The sequence below is a fragment of the Triturus cristatus genome, chromosome 7, assembly GCF_964204655.1.
Source record: "Triturus cristatus chromosome 7, aTriCri1.1, whole genome shotgun sequence".
NCBI lineage: Eukaryota > Metazoa > Chordata > Amphibia > Caudata > Salamandridae > Triturus > Triturus cristatus.
Genome location: NC_140590.1, coordinates 210,526,384 through 210,532,383, shown reverse-complemented (window position 1 = coordinate 210,532,383; position 6,000 = coordinate 210,526,384).

Here is a 6,000-nt window from a genome sequence, read left to right as displayed (position 1 = left end):
ACCCCTCAGCAGGCACCCCTTCAGAGGAGAGAAGCAAGTTTGTGTCTGACATTATGTAGCAACAACAATGTCAATCGAACGTCATTTGTGCGATGAGCTGAATTGTGAGTGAGGGTTTGCCATTTCCCAGAGGGCACAGCTGAGATTGCTAACTGAAGACAGTCACCTGACTGGGTTGCTGCTATGATGTTGTCCAGGGAGATAGGTAGCAGGTGTGACTGCTCTACCTGCAGCCACACATACTCTTCCACGTACTCAGTATTTGATTCTTCACTGACTGCGACAGGTCTTGCATGCCGGGATAAATAGTCTACTGGATTTTGTGATTCTGGTCAGTATTTATTTTGATTATTTTTAAGTTTGTAACGCGCACAGATACTCATGAGTGTCCCGGCGCGATGCCTAGCGGAGTATGGAAAATGAATTTCGAGCAAACAAAATTTGTTTTCAGTTTCCTCTTAAAAGCCACTGGGTCCTGAATAATACACAGAGCAAGAGGAAGGGCATTCCAAGCAACAGCAGCCTTCACAGCAGAGCAGCTGCCCCCTAGACTCTGATACTTGAAGCGAGCAACCTGAGCAAAGCGTAGGGACATGGATCGCAGGGATCGCGAAGGAACGTAAAAGAAGAAACGTCTTTGCAAATAGAGTGGACCGCACCCATGAAGAGCACGATGGGCCAGAACCAATGATTTAAATTTAACTCTATCCACCAAGGGGAGCCAACGGAGAGATCGCAACTGATGGTGAACACTGTTCCTAGCCAAGATGCCCAATAAGAGCCTAGCTGCCGTATTGTGAACCACCTGTAGCTTCTTCAACAGGTAGCCCGGAATACCAACATAAAGGGCGTTAACATAATCCAGCCACGACAGAATCAGTGCACAAGTGACCGTTTCCCTCGCCGCCTGAGGTAAGAGAGGAAAACATTTTCTAAGAGTTTTAAGAAGGCCGAAACAACAGCCAGCCAACTTCTTAATGTGTGTCGAAAAGGAGAGACTCTCATCAAACATACCCCCAGATTTTTAAAAGGCTTCCCTGTGGAGGTGAGCAATGGAAACTCAGGAGGCCAAAGCTGCTCTCGGTCATTAGGAGGGAATTTACCAAATAGAAGGATCTCAGTCTTCTCTTCGTTGCACTTAAGCTGTGCATCCGCCGGCCATTTAAAAATAGAAGATAGACAATGTTGAACCAATAGAACAGAGTTTGCATCTTTGTCCCAGGTAAAGAGCAGCTGGGTGTCGTCAGCATAGGCCATCACCTTGGCCCCCAACTCCTCCGCCAGATATATCAGAGGAGTGACATAGATATTAAAAAGAAGGGGGCTAAAGGAAGATCCATGGGGACTCCAGTTGTCACTGACTGAGGGGAGGGAGAGGACGGTGGACCCACCCCACCAAGAAGGACCTGAGCCAACCCCAAACAGCACCCAACACACCAATCCTGGCCAGTCGCGCTAGGAGAAGTGAGTCAGGGACAGTTTTGAACGCCGCCGAGAGATCCAGCAAAATTGAAGCAGCTCTCCCGCCGGCATCCAAACACTCACGGATGGCCTCCGACACCTCAACCAGGACTGATTCTGTACTGTGAGCTGCCCGAAACCCTGATTGGGCTGGATGCAGGAGCGTCTCCCTTTCCACAAATTCCGTAAGCTGTTTGTTAACCACCTTCTCACACACCTTAGCCAAAGCAGGTAGGAGGGAGATAGGCCGGTAATTCCCTGGGCTAAGGGGGTCCAATGACAGCTTTTTTAGAAGTGGCAAGATCTTAGCCTGCTTCCAAACCTGTGGTACAACAGCTTTCTGAAGAGACATGTTAATAATGGTATTCACTTCTGTCTTCGTGATCTTTGCCACTTCTGCCAGTCACTTGGCAGGACAGGGGTCCGATGGCGAACCAGACTTTAAACCCTTGAGAATTTTAAGGGATTCCAGTGGATCAACCGGCCTAAATACAGACAGTGAATGAGCAGGATCAGCAGATTGATACTCCGAAAATGCCCCAATACTGTTGTCACAGGATGTAAACGCCGCCTGAATAGTCCGAATCTTATCCCTAAAGAAGCAGGAAAGAGTGTTACACCAGGTAGGTGAAGATGGAGACCCACTCGCTTGGGCCAGAGGGGATGTGAAGCTCTGAACGATAGCAAAAATGTCTTTAGAGTTGTTACTGGCTGATTCAATATGGGCTGAGTAAAATTGCCCTTTAGCCAACGTAATGGATTCATAGTATGTTTTTTGCTTATCTCTGAGCTTCCGCTTGGCTGCCAGGCAGTATCCGCTCCTGCGCCAAGCCTGCTCAAGGGTCTTACGTTCATGCTTCAGAGCTTTCAAGGGCCGAGTTAAACGAGGGTTTGGATGGGTATTCCCTAGCCAACCTAACGGGCCGTTGTGGGACCACCGTGGCTACTGCCATAGAGACCCAACTAGTGAACCCAGCCAAGCACTCCTCAAGCTCCCTGCCAGAATAGGCCTAGAAGTTTCCAAGGCCAGATTGAATTCTAGTGGATCCATTTTTCTAAAGGCTGTAATACAATACAGAGAAGCGGTATTCTTATAGCTGAAGGAGCCACTTAGTCCTGGGAGGTGGTTTTGATAATGATCCATAGTACAGAGGTATTAGTGGCTTTTGGTCCATGATAACTGTAAAAGGTTGGCCGAAAAGATATAATTGAAAATGGCGACACACCCAATAGACTGAAAATGGCTTTTCTTTCAATATGAGATTAACGTTGCTCGGTATCTGTTAGAACATAACTGGCATCTGCCACCAGAACCCATTCACCATCATCTTGCTTTTGAGATAGAGCTGCCCCAAGGCCAGTGGAGCTGGCATCCTCCGACAGTTCTGATTCATGGCGCGCTTCAAAATGGACCAAGGTAGTTTGTGTGCACAGAGCTTGTTTTGTCGCTTGAAAAGCTTCCTCTTGGACAGGCCCCTATCCACACACAACATTTGGTTTAGTCAGTTCTCAAAGTGGGGCCATGAGTGTGGTCAGCTTTTGAATCAATTGGCCACAATATGTGACCATCCCCAAGAAGCTTCGGATACCTGTAATGCTGGTAGGCACAGGGGCTGATTGACTGTCTGGAACCTTGGCAGGATCAGGCATGACTCCCTTCTCAGAGAAGCGGTAGTCAAAGAAGGCAATCTCCTTCTGAAGAAAAGCACATTTCTCATGGTGTAGGGTGCGACCACTGTCTTGCAATCGTTTGAACATCACCCTCATCCAGTGAAGATTAGTGCTATTGGAGCTCACAAAGGGAATTCCAGAGACCTATTGAAAAACTCGGTGGAATTCCGCGGAGTTCCACATGTGGGAGGAGTAGACATTAATGTACTTTTTGCCGGTCACCAACTATGGTAATGATTCCATAGTAGAGACCACATTTGAAAATAAAGTGAAGAGGGCCAGTACACAGATCGTACAGCAGGTAGCAAAGGCAGGATGGAGGCATACTCGCAGGCCTGGATTACATGAGGTATGAGCTTATGGTACACAAAGTTGGGATGGGGGAAAGTCGGGGTGCCATTCGACCCTGGGACTCTTTTCCAGATGGAGGATAAGCCGGCACAGACACCGGACAGGCCGCAGTCCCGCTTAACTTGATGTGCCAGGAAGAATCAGTGTGCTATGCAGATTGGTGTCAGGAACCAAACCTTGGGCGGCGGCCTACCCTTGTTGTTCTGAAGGTGGCTGATGATCTGCTGAACCATCTGCTGCTTGTTGCCCTGCCGATTGACCCACTCATGCAGGTGACCCTTCTCCAGGGAGTTGTTGAGAATCAATCAGAGCTTGATGTTGCCCTCAGAACAGGCATGGGCTGGTGCAACCATGTAGCTCAGCATGTGGTTTCATTGGCCACCACTCACTCAGTTAGTGTAGAACAGCAGCCGCAGCTTCCACTCTAACTGCCAGCAGAGACTGAGTGACAAGCAACAAAGTCAATAGGAGGCCGTGCCGCCCCACAGCCTGTGACTGGTTAAAACAAATCAACTAGGGGGGCGTGGCTAGCCATCATGACCGTGAGGTCGTGATTCCAATCGGCTCTGCTCAGAACCCCATGAATCTGGTTCCCATGGAGAGCAGAAAGCAGAGAAGAACACCTGGGGATGGTGGAATAAAGCACGCAGGGACAGAGAGACACTAATTGAACCACCAAAAAGTTCCAGGAGACCCTATTCAGGTGTGCTGCTTGCCAGCCTGCACAAGGAGAAGAGTTGCAAGATAGCGGTTGCACTCGCAGATCACTGAGCACCACGCTGAAACTGATTCTCTTGGTCTGCACGGCAGTTGGATACATTGGGGAGACAACGGGATGCGGCTCGGCCCCTCTGGGGGTGGATTGCAGGAGTCTGGGACAGAGAGGCAGTGAAATCTGTGTCCCGGCACATGCAGCAGACACCCCCTCACACCACGCAGCCATGAACGAAGCCGGCTCAACACCCACCTCTTCAACAAGGTGGGAGCATGCCTGCAAGCAATAGCAGGGGGCCATCCTGGACTCACCCCCCAGAATGCATCCTGAGTCCCGACGAGGAACTGGGGCACTGGAGGGACTCGCGGCAGGGGTTGCCAACATTGCCTGATCCCAACATGGCATCCTCTTGGACCCTGGCACCGTGTGAGACTCCATTCTGCGGTTAATGCTACAGAGATTCGATCCTAGCCGGAAAGCAGAGAGCCCTGCGCTGGAAGAGCGACTGTCGGACACTACTGGGCCCGTCGGTGACCAATGCTTCCCAGGCCCAGTGCAAAGGGAGGCTCCAGCAGCAAGTAAACTACAGGTGGGACTGGCCAGTGATTACCGTAGAGAGGGGTCCTCCTCAGGCTTGACCCCTGACTGCGCCCTGGGTCCCGACGGAGCTTTGAGACTTTGACAAGGCTGCCGAAGGAACTGTCCATAACTTCCTTGTCCTATAATGGTGCCCACGAGGCTCCACACGACTCCTGTGACCCAGGCTGGGGATTAACTCTGCCAGACAATTAGGGCCTGCATGGGAGGAGTGCGTCCTGCGAGGGGAGGGGCACCTCCCGGACAGTGCAGTAAGTGTTGGGGGCCAGCAGGGAGCTTCCAGCACTGCAACACCCTAACTCAAACTGAATAACTCCCTGGGGCTCCGTGGAGGCAGAGGGACCCCAAGCTGAAGGTGAACACCTCAACGTGGCCCGGTGTACATAGCTTAAGCCTAACTTGCGAACGGTGAGGGGGCGGTTCTACGCTGACTGGGACCAGTTCCCTTATGCCACCGAAAAAAACTCAGTCTAATAGAGTCTCTAGCTATTTTACCTCAACTGGGCCCGGAGAGAGAAAAGGGAGAGCCCTCGCGACCGATGGGATGGCGCTCACTCGAGAAGACCTGCTGGCAACTCTGAAGGAATTCAGGAGGGAGCTCAGGGAGGACATCAAGTCTGGCATTGGCACCTCATTAGACATTTTTAGAGCAAGCTCATGGTGCTCCAAGGAGACGTGGACTCGGTCGGTACTCATACCCTGGACTTAGAGATGAAATTTCAAAAGCTGGAAGGCTAAGTGAAACCCCTGGAAGAGGGCGCAGCTGATAAGACTGCCCAAATGAGCTCCGCCCTGCTCCAATGCAAGGACTTAGAGAACCACTCCCGAAGAGATAATATAAGAGTGAGAGGCCTGGAAGTGGGAAGCGAGGGACCTGACCTGGAAGCGTTCATGGTGGGCCTCTTCTCCGACGTCCTGGGAAGCGAAGGACCGGAGGTGCAGCTGCAGCGTGTGCACAGGGTAGGCCCACAGCAACAAGAAGAGCAGAGACATTGGGGAGACATATTGGCCAAATTTAGCTCCTTTAAATGTCAAATAATTGGTCTTTGGGAAAGCCAGGAGCAGCGATATAGATACTTTCCAGGACACGGCGTGTTCCTTCTTTCAGGATGTGGCCACAGCTACCGTAGCCCACAGACAACAGTTCTGCCTGATCACAACAGCCTTGAGGGACTGCCAGATCAAGTACCGATGAACTTACCCCT